This window comes from Bombina bombina, unplaced genomic scaffold (genome assembly GCF_027579735.1).
Source record: "Bombina bombina isolate aBomBom1 unplaced genomic scaffold, aBomBom1.pri scaffold_939, whole genome shotgun sequence".
Classification (NCBI taxonomy): Eukaryota; Metazoa; Chordata; class Amphibia; order Anura; family Bombinatoridae; genus Bombina; species Bombina bombina.
Genome location: NW_026510852.1, coordinates 121,891 through 131,285, shown reverse-complemented (window position 1 = coordinate 131,285; position 9,395 = coordinate 121,891). Strand labels below are relative to the sequence as shown.

At 42.4% G+C, this 9,395-nt stretch overlaps 1 long non-coding RNA gene across 1 annotated transcript; it reads right to left on the bottom strand.

The window, feature by feature from the left end:
• Positions 1-1,134: 1,134 nt before the first annotated feature.
• Positions 1,135-9,006, bottom strand: LOC128643490 (uncharacterized). Its single transcript, XR_008399823.1, has 2 exons — positions 6,847-9,006; positions 1,135-2,772 (listed from the first exon to the last, which is right to left on the bottom strand). It is a non-coding gene; the product is annotated as an uncharacterized LOC128643490 (long non-coding RNA).
• Between the last annotated feature and the right edge of the window lie 389 nt (positions 9,007-9,395).

Below are 9,395 nucleotides of genomic sequence, written 5' to 3'. Positions count from 1 at the left end.
AAATATGGGGCAGGAAGCTATGCACCAGAGGGGAACAGGCGGTGGTCCACCCCTGGACATAGAATATAACACCTGGCAGGAGATGATCCGCAGGTCCCTGAGTATCACAGCAGCCCGTGGACTTCCAGGGGCTCGTGACTCAGGGGCTGCAACCACAGCACATCATGCTGGTGAGTAACATCCCACACACCAGTATTATATGTATTTGAGATATAACATCCTTTAATATCACACATTCATGTACACAATGAGGAGCATGGTATTTGGCCTACTAAAAATATCTACAATTATATTTGACATTAATGCTACTTAACACAATGCAATTCATGATATGAGGTGGAATAGTGCAATACTAACATGTCTCAAAGTAACACAGGCCACAAGCCACGTGTAGAGTTTTCAGTAAATGGACACTATAGCCAGCCATCACAATATTTTAGGTCAAGAAAGCAGGTTCTGTGCCTACATCAGGCTAAAGTAAATTGTGTGACCATACTGTCCCTTAAAGAACACATTTTTTCCATCATTGACATGTACACATAACTATTGTATGAAACACAAATCACAATGTGCACATGCATGTTATAGAGTTTGACATGAGAATCAGTATAGGCCCTATCATGTATCAATGTACATTGTATGCCCACATGGACATATATATGACTGTACTAATCCCTCTCATCATTTGACTCCTCCACAGAACCTCCTGTCATGAGGATGCAAACAGGCAATTCACCGCCACCACCACCACCACCAGTCACAGGCATGCCGCCACCACCACCACCAGTCACAGGCATGCAGCCATCACCACCAGTCTTCAGGCAATCATATGAACAGTACCAGAATCCGTGAGTAAGCGCTCAATTGTTTGGCAATTCCATTCGCCTCTCTCAATGCCGTGCGTGCTGTGTCTTCACTGCCTCTGCAGCACCGCTCTGTCTCTCCTCTTCAGCGCTCCCCACGGGAGCTGTAGCTAAAACAAAGGTTCCGGTCCGACTGGTGCAGAAAGGGATATGTACAGGGAACTTCACCTTTTTCCCTCAAGAGAACAATTATTAGATCAGCTGAATCCCCGCACACATAAGGGTTATGTAGATAGGGTGAATGTAAATAACGTACCGCCAGTCCAATGGCTTAAGAATAAAAAGCTCCTTTATTTAGAAATCCACATAAAAGGCATACACGCCAGCAAGGTAACAAGGTCAAACGCGTTTCATAGTTGTAACTTCTTCAGTAGACTCAGTAGAGTTTTCAGTAAATGGACACTATAGCCAGCCATCACAATACTTTTAGGTCAAGAAAGCAGGTTCTGTGCCTACATCAGGCTTAAGTAAATTGTGTGACCATACTGTCCCTTAAAGAACACATTTTTTCCATCATTGACATGTACACATAACTATTGTATGAAACACAAATCACAATGTGCACATGCATGTTATAGAGTTTGACATGAGAATCAGTATAGGCCCTATCATGTATCAATGTACATTGTATGCCCACATGGACATATATATGACTGTACTAATCCCTCTCATCATTTGACTCCTCCACAGAACCTCCTGTCATGAGGATGCAAACAGGCAATTCGCCGCCACCACCACCACCACCAGTCACAGGCATGCCGCCACCACCACCAGTCACAGGCATGCAGCCATCACCACCAGTCTTCAGGCAATCATATGAACAGTATGCTACCAGGCATGAGCAGGGTTGGATGGCTTCAGTTGAGGATCCGGAAGTGATGCCACCACCATTGACATATGACCCCTGGCAAGATTCCTGGCCAGAGGAATATTCTTCTTTTGGCTTTGAGGGGGAGCCAAGACAGCCACAAAGGGTCCATGTATTTACCCCCCCCCCCAACACAATCTCAGGGCAGTCATGGATTTTACACACAGACTATGTCACAAGAAGTGCCAACTGGACAGGCTGAGTGGTCACACACTGGTCATCAGTGGGACTATCAAACAATCCTGAGAGCTCCACCATCCTCATCACTTGGGCAAGTTCCACCATCCTCATCACTTGGGAGAGCTCCACCATCCTCATCACTTGGGAGAGCTCCACCATCCTCATCATTTGGGAGAGCTCCGCCATCCTCATCACTTGGGAGAGCTCCACCATCTGCAGATGAAAATATAGCTGAAAGTACTCAAGCACCAGCAGATGCAGCTGAACCTGTCCCACAAGAACCAGCAGTTGCAGCTGAACCTGTCCCACAAGAAATAGCAGATGCAGCTGAACCTGTCCCACAAGAACCAGCAGATGCAGCTGAACCTGCACCTCAAGCAACTAGAAGCCCTGCTGCTCAAGAGCCTGTGGATGCATTGTATTCTCCCATGGGTGAGGAATACATTGCACTCCAGAGGAGGCTCATAACAAGCTCCGAGAGCAGACAAAGAGGCCAAGAGAGGTTCCACAGGAGCCAAGAGAGGTTCTTCAGGAGCCAATAGAGGTTCTTCAGGAGCCAAGAGAGGTTACACAAATGTAGCATAGAGCTGCAGAGGGACATGGCAGCATCATTAAGTTGAAGTGTTCAAAACCTGTCACAGATGATGCGAATTCTGTCTGATATGCCGATGCAGATGGACAATAGATGGCGAGAACAAAATCAACTCTTGGGTGTGTTGGTTGAGCACTTTACACACCAGCAGGACACTGCCTCCAGCCTATCATCTGTGGCCATCACACCAGCAGAAACATCAGAATCTTCTCAAACCAGGAGAACAAGGAAATCCACTACAGTCACCTCAGCCCCCTCATCCAAGAAGCCTAAAAAGAAATACATATTCTTATAGTTCACCATAAATCTTGTCCTCTGTTATTTACCATATAATTGTCATCCACATCCATGTGAGGTGTGTTTTAGTACACTCACTAATATTGTTAAAACATATAAAAAGACCTGTGTGGAAATGGCCAAAAAAAGGTAATATTATCATGTTCATGACATATTCATGTTCTATAAACCACATCACATAGTTGTGTATGAAGGGTACATATAGTAATATTCACTTCTAAGATGTAAATCAAGGTTTCTCACATCCAATATACATTGCCACGTGGGAATATTTATATATATAAATAATTATCGGCTAGATTTAGAGTTCTGCGTTAGCCGTCCAAACCAGCGTTAAGGGGTCCTAACGCTGGTTTTGGCCGCCCGCTGGTATTTAGAGTCAGTCAGGAAAGGGTCTAACGCTCACTTTCCAGCCGTGACTTTTCCATACCGCAGATCCCCTTACGCCAATTGCGTATCCTATCTTTTCAATGGGATCTTCCTAATGCTGGTATTTAGAGTCTTGGCTGAAGTGAGCGTTAGAACTCTAACGACAAAACTCCAGCCGAAGAAAAAAGTCAGGAGTTAAGAGCTTTCTGGGCTAACGCCGGTTCCTAAAGCTCTTAACTACTGTGCTCTAAAGTACACTAACACCCATAAACTACCTATGTACCCCTAAACTGTGGTCCTCCCACATCGCCGCCACTATAATTACATTTTTTAACCCCCTAATCTGCCGACCGCACACCGCCGCAACCAACATTATCCCTATGTACCCCTAATCTGCTGCCCCTAACATTGCCGACACCTACATAATATTTATTAACCCCTAATCTGCCGACCGGACCTCGCAGCCACTATAATAAATGTATTAACCCCTAAAGCTAAGTCTAACCCTAACCCTAACACCCCCCTAAGTTAAATATAATTTAAATCTAACGAAAGAAAATAAATCTTATTAAATAAATTAATCCTATTTAAAGCTAAATACTTACCTGTAAAATAAACCCTAATATAGCTACAATATAACTAATAATTATATTGTAGCTATTTTAGGATTTATATTTATTTTACAGGCAACTTTGTATTTATTTTAACCAGGTACAATAGCTATTAAATAGTTAATAACTATTTAATAGCTACCTATTTAAAATAATTACAAAATTACCTGTAAAATGAATCCTAACCTAAGTTACAATTAAACCTAACACTACACTATCAATAAATTAATTAAATAAACTACCTACAATTACCTACAATTAAATCAACTAAACTAAATTACAAAAACAAACAAACACTAAATTACAAAAAATAAAAAAAGATTACAAGAATTTTAAACTAATTACACCTACTCTAAGCCCCCTAAAAAAATAACAAAGCCCCCCAAAATAAAAAATGCCCTACCCTATTCTAAAATAAAAAGTTAACAGCTCTTTTACCTTACCAGCCCTTAAAAGGGTCTTTTGCGGGGCATGCCCCAAAGTAAACAGCTCTTTTGCATTTTAAAAAAACATACAATACCCCCCCAACATTACAACCCACCACCCACATATCCCTAATCTAACCCAAACCCCCCTTAAAAAACCTAACACTAAGCCCCTGAAGATCTCCCTACCTTATCTTCACCACGCCGGGTATCACCGATCCATCCAGAAGAGGGTCCAAAGTCTTCATCCTATCCGGCAAGAATAGGACATCCGGACCGGTAGACATCTTCATCCAGGCAGCGTCTTCTATCTTCATCTATCCGGCACGAAGCGGGACCATCTTGAAGCAGCCGACGCGGATCCATTTTCTTCTTCCAGCGACTCCCGACGAATGAAGGTTCCTTTAAGTGACGTCATCCAAGATGGCGTCACTCGAATTTCGATTGGCTGATAGGATTCTATCAGCCAATCAGAATTAAGGTAGGAAAAATCTGATTGGCTAATTCAATCAGCCAATCAGATTCAAGTTCAATCGATTGGCTGATCCAATCAGCCAATCAGATTGAGCTTGCATTCTATTGGCTGTTCCGATCAGCCAATAGAATGCGAGCTCAATCTGATTGGCTGATTGGATCAGCCAATTGGATTGAACTTGAATCTGATTTTTCCTACCTTAATTCCGATTGGCTGATAGAATCCTATCAGCCAATCGGAATTCGAGGGACGCCATCTTGGATGACGTCACTTAAAGGAACCTTCATTCGTCGGGAGTCGCCGGAAGAAGAGGATGGATCCCCGTTGGCTGCTTCAAGATGGTCCCGCTCCGCGCCTGATGGATGAAGATAGAAGATGCCGCCTGGATGAAGATGTCTACCGGTCTGGATGTCCTATTCTTGCTGGATAGGATGAAGACTTCGGAGCCTCTTCTGGACCTCTTCTTGCCGGATAGGATGAAGACTTCGGACCCTCTTCTGGACGGATCGGTGATACCCGGCGTGGTGAAGATAAGGTAGGGAGATCTTCAGGGGCTTAGTGTTAGGTTTTTTAAGGGGGGTTTGGGTTAGATTAGGGGTATGTGGGTGGTGGGTTGTAATGTTGGGGGGGTATTGTATGTTTTTTTAAAATGCAAAAGAGCTGTTTACTTTGGGGCATGCCCTGCAAAAGGCCCTTTTAAGGGCTGGTAAGGTAAAAGAGCTGTTAACTTTTTATTTTAGAATAGGGTAGGGCATTTTTTATTTTGGGGGGCTTTGTTATTTTTTTAGGGGGCTTAGAGTAGGTGTAATTAGTTTAAAATTCTTGAAATCTTTTTTTATTTTTTGTAATTTAGTGTTTGTTTTTTTTGTAATTTAGTTTAGTTGATTTAATTGTAGATAATTGTAGGTAGTTTATTTAATTAATTTATTGATAGTGTAGTGTTAGGTTTAATTTTACAGGTAATTTTGTAATTATTTTAAATAGGTAGCTATTAAATACTTATTAACTATTTAATAGCTATTGTACCTGGTTAAAATAAATACAAAGTTGCCTGTAAAATAAATATAAATCCTAAAATAGCTACAATATAATTATTAGTTATATTGTAGCTATATTAGGGTTTATTTTACAGGTAAGTATTTAGCTTTAAATAGGATTAATTTATTTAATAAGATTTATTTTCTTTCGTTAGATTTAAATTATATTTAATTTAGGGGGGTGTTAGGGTTAGGGTTAGACTTAGCTTTAGGGGTTAATACATTTATTAGAGCAGCGGCGAGGTTCGGTTGGCAGATTAGGGGTTAATACTTGAAGTTAGGTGTCAGCGATGTTAGGGAGGTCAGATTAGGGGCTAATACTATTTATTATAGGGTTTTTGAGGCGGCAGTGAGGCGGTTTAGGGGTAAATACATTTATTATAGTGGCGGCGAGGTCCGGTCGGCAGATTAGGGGTTAATAAATATAATATAGGGGTCGGCAATGTTAGGGGCAGCAGATTAGGGGTACATAGCTATAATGAAGGTTGCGGCGGTGTACGGAGCGGCAGATTAGGGGTTAAAAGTGTAATGTAGGGGTCAGCGATAGCGGGGGCGGCAGATTAGGGGTTAATAAGTGTAAGGTTAGGGGTGTTTAGACTCGGGGTTCATGTTAGGGTGTTAGGTGCAGACTTAGGAAGTGTTTCCCCATAGGAAACAATGGGGCTGCGTTAGGAGCTGAACGCTGCTTTTTTGCAGGTGTTAGTTTTTTTTTTCAGCTGACACTGCCCCATTGTTTCCTATGGGAGAATCGTGCACAAGTAAGTTTTTGAAGCTGGCCGCGTCCGTAAGCAACGCTGGTATTTAGAGTTGAAGTGGCGGTAAATTATGCTCTACGCTCCCTTTTTGGAGCCTAACGCAGCCCTTCAGAGAACTCTAAATACCAGCGTTGTTTAAAAGGTGCAGGGGAAAAAAAACATGCGTAGCTAACGCACCCCTTCTAACGCAAAACTCTAAATCTAGGTGAATGTATTTACAGAAGGTGTGAACATAAGGTATAAACATCCATTTTCATTCTTATTAATGATAGTCAATAAATCATAGTGACCTAAACATTAATTAAACAAATGAGATATTTTCAGTAATTAGGGTGGTTAAGGGAAGGGGGGTTGGATGTAGTAGTTTCACTTACATGCAGTGGAAATCCGCAGTATGTAATTCTATGACCAGCTGCAGCAACAACAGCAGCAGGGGCAGCACCAGGGACAGCAGCAGCAGGAGCAGGGACGGCTACAGCACCATGACCAGGGACCTCAGCAGCAACTAGAGCATCATCAGGTATATCATGAACAACAGGGGCTTGGAGGGCTTCCAGCACCCCTTGTGCCCCACGATGCTGTCTATCTATGTAAAGCAGGGAAACATGGTGGCTAATGAGGGTGTGCATTGGCAAGTGTTTTAAGGCTTCCGGGTGATGCATGAATGTGTGTGTGTTTTTATGCATGTATGTGACTGTGTGTGTGTATTTATGCATGTATGTGTGTGTGTGTATTTATGCATGTATGTGACTGTGTGTGTATTTATGCATGTATGTGTGTGTGTGTATTTATGCATGTATGTGACTGTGTGTCTATTTATGCATGTATGTGTGTGTGTGTGTATTTATGCATGTATTTGTGTGTGTGTATTTATGCATGTATGTGTGTGTGTGTATTTATGCATGTATGTGTGTGTGTGTGTATTTATGCATGTATGTGACTGTGTGTCTATTTATGCATGTATGTGTGTGTGTCTATGTATGCATGTATGTGACTGTGTGTCTATTTATGCATGTATGTGTGTGTGTGTATTTATGCATGTATTTGTGTGTGTGTATTTATGCATGTATGTGTGTGTGTGTATTTATGCATGTATGTGTGTGTGTGTATTTATGCATGTATGTGACTGTGTGTGTATTTATGCATGTATGTGACTGTGTGTCTATTTATGCATGTATGTGACTGTGTGTCTATTTATGCATGTATGTGTGTGTGTGTATTTATGCATGTATTTGTGTGTGTGTATTTATGCATGTATGTGACTGTGTGTCTATTTATGCATGTATGTGACTGTGTGTCTATTTATGCATGTATGTGTGTGTATTTATGCATGTATGTGTGTGTGTGTATTTATGCTTGTATGTGACTGTGGCCCCAATTTATCAAAGTCTGGCGGACCTGATCCGACAGTGCGGATCAGGTCCGCCAGACCTCGCTGAATACGTCGAGCAATACGCTCGCCATATTCAGCATTGCACCAGCAGCTCACAAGAGCTGCTGGTGCAACGCCGCCCCCTGCAGACTCACGACCAATGGTCCGCCAGCAGGGGGGTGTCAATCAACCCGATCATACTCGATCGGGTTGATTTCCGCCGATGTCTGTCCGCCTGCTCTGAGCCGCTGCTTCATAACTGCTGGGCACGGGGCATCAAGCTCCATTCGGAGCTTGATAGATAGGTCCCTGTGTGTGTATTTATGCATGTGTGTGTGTGTGTATTTATGCATGTATGTGTGTGTGTGTGTGTATTTATGCATGTATGTGTGTGTGTGTGTATTTATGCATGTATGTGTGTGTGTGTGTGTATTTATGCATGTATGTGTGTGTGCGTATGTTTGTGGAACCAGCAAATTACAGACCTTGTTACTACAGCATGGGGTGGCAGGGGGTAAACAGTGTCACTATACAGTACCACTATATACAGTTACGGTTGCCTCCTCAGCCATGTTTTCCTGGACACTTATGAGTTACACATGCTGCAGGATGTGCAGGGAGGAACATGTATTGTGTTTCTGGACAGCACTATTCATAGTCCTCTCTGCACACCCTGCAGCATGTGTAACTTATAAGTGTTCTGAATTTTAAGGGACTGGTGGCAACCCTAATTACAGTACGGGGGGCTGGACCATGTCACAGACTACTGTGGTCACTCTATAAAGTACTGGAGCGGGTAGGGTCAAGCCAGCCATCTCACCGGCAGATTACAGACTGTGTCACTAACTCACTATATACAGTACTGGTGGGTTAAACAGTGTCACTATATACAGTAATAGGGGGTCGGACCATCTCACAGACTGTGGGCACAGGGTATCTCTACCTTTTTTTTGGTGGGGGGTAGGGGGGGTCCTTCTTAGATTCTTGCACATGGGCCCTGTGGTTTCTAATTACGCCTCTGATTTGCAAACTGATATATTTTTTATTGCAATGTTCTTATAGTCTGAAATTTATCATCACTTTAATGTTATAGTCAGTTCTTCTGAACATAATGTTGAAATGAAAACTGAAGGAGAATTGTGTCAGATGTTCATTATACAGAAGTAAAAATTAAGAAAATGCAGAACTAGTGCTCGACAACAAGTAAATGTCAATTAGTCATGCTTTTAGCATTTTTCTCCACCACTATGTTTGTTTCTATTTGTCCCTTGCAAATCTTATTCTCATACACTATCTTGACTGTCATGTTGTGCTGCTTGTTTTTTTGCACCATGATAGGGTATATCATAGTTTTACCTTTGTAAGGGTCCCTGGCTCTTACCTTAGCATGGTAGGGGCCTCAATGATCCTAGGGCTTGTGGCAGAGCCCAGAGTTGTGCTTTCAGGGTTATTAGTGCAGGTAAAGTTCAGGGCTGCGCTAGAGAATGGCGGCTTATTGCTGGAGTTAGTGAGGGTGTGATATAGGCATCTCTGTGCCTGAAGAGTTTCTGG